An 819-nucleotide genomic window follows, 5' to 3' on the forward strand; every position below is an offset into this window, starting at 1 on the left:
AAACGATGCTCTAACTTTGTACTTCACACCAACTTAAAAGCCTATCAAAATCTTATAAAATACACTGAATATTATCTAAAATTAACGAGAAATAATAAAATAAAATAAAGCTTTACATGCTGTATAAAATACAATAGCCAAACAACGAACCCACAATCTATAGTCAAAACAAAATATATCAAATTGATAATATAAAATAATCTTATACATGGTAGGTTCACTCCTCCGTTTCCATCATCACTGATGATATTATCGGCTCATACGCCGGACTTTCCGGCTCGACCTCCTCTTCGGCCGCGATCTCGGGAATTTCGGTTACCTCCGTGCTGCGACGCCTCTCTTGTTCTTTCATCCATTGTTGAACTATTCTTAGCGCTTGCTCCGTTCTGGCCGAAGGAGGTTCAGCCACAGTATAACCAGTAGGTCCACTCAGCGAAAAACTGAGTCTTCGCGCAGGTATCGCCGCGCAACTTTTGTTTTGGGTTGGATCCAATGAAATGTAAGACGATAGGAACGTACATACATATGTGCAGACAATTTATAAGCAAATACATCAGAAATTTTCTTTAGTGATCACTCCTACGAATAATTGTTACTAATAAAACATTTTATTTGATTCACACATTGAATTTATTGATTTATTGTATCGAATTCATATTATTACTTATCTGTTTTATTACTTGTGAGGCACTTTTCTCAATTCGATCCTGGATTTAACATGGTGGATGCTCACGTGATCCGGAAAAGGAGATCAAAGGCGCCGACGCGAAGTGGACCTACTGGTTATACTGTGGCTTCTGTCTCACCGAGAACAATAGA

Source organism: Wasmannia auropunctata, unplaced genomic scaffold (genome assembly GCF_000956235.1).
Source record: "Wasmannia auropunctata unplaced genomic scaffold, wasmannia.A_1.0 LD336078.1, whole genome shotgun sequence".
Taxonomy (NCBI): domain Eukaryota; kingdom Metazoa; phylum Arthropoda; class Insecta; order Hymenoptera; family Formicidae; genus Wasmannia; species Wasmannia auropunctata.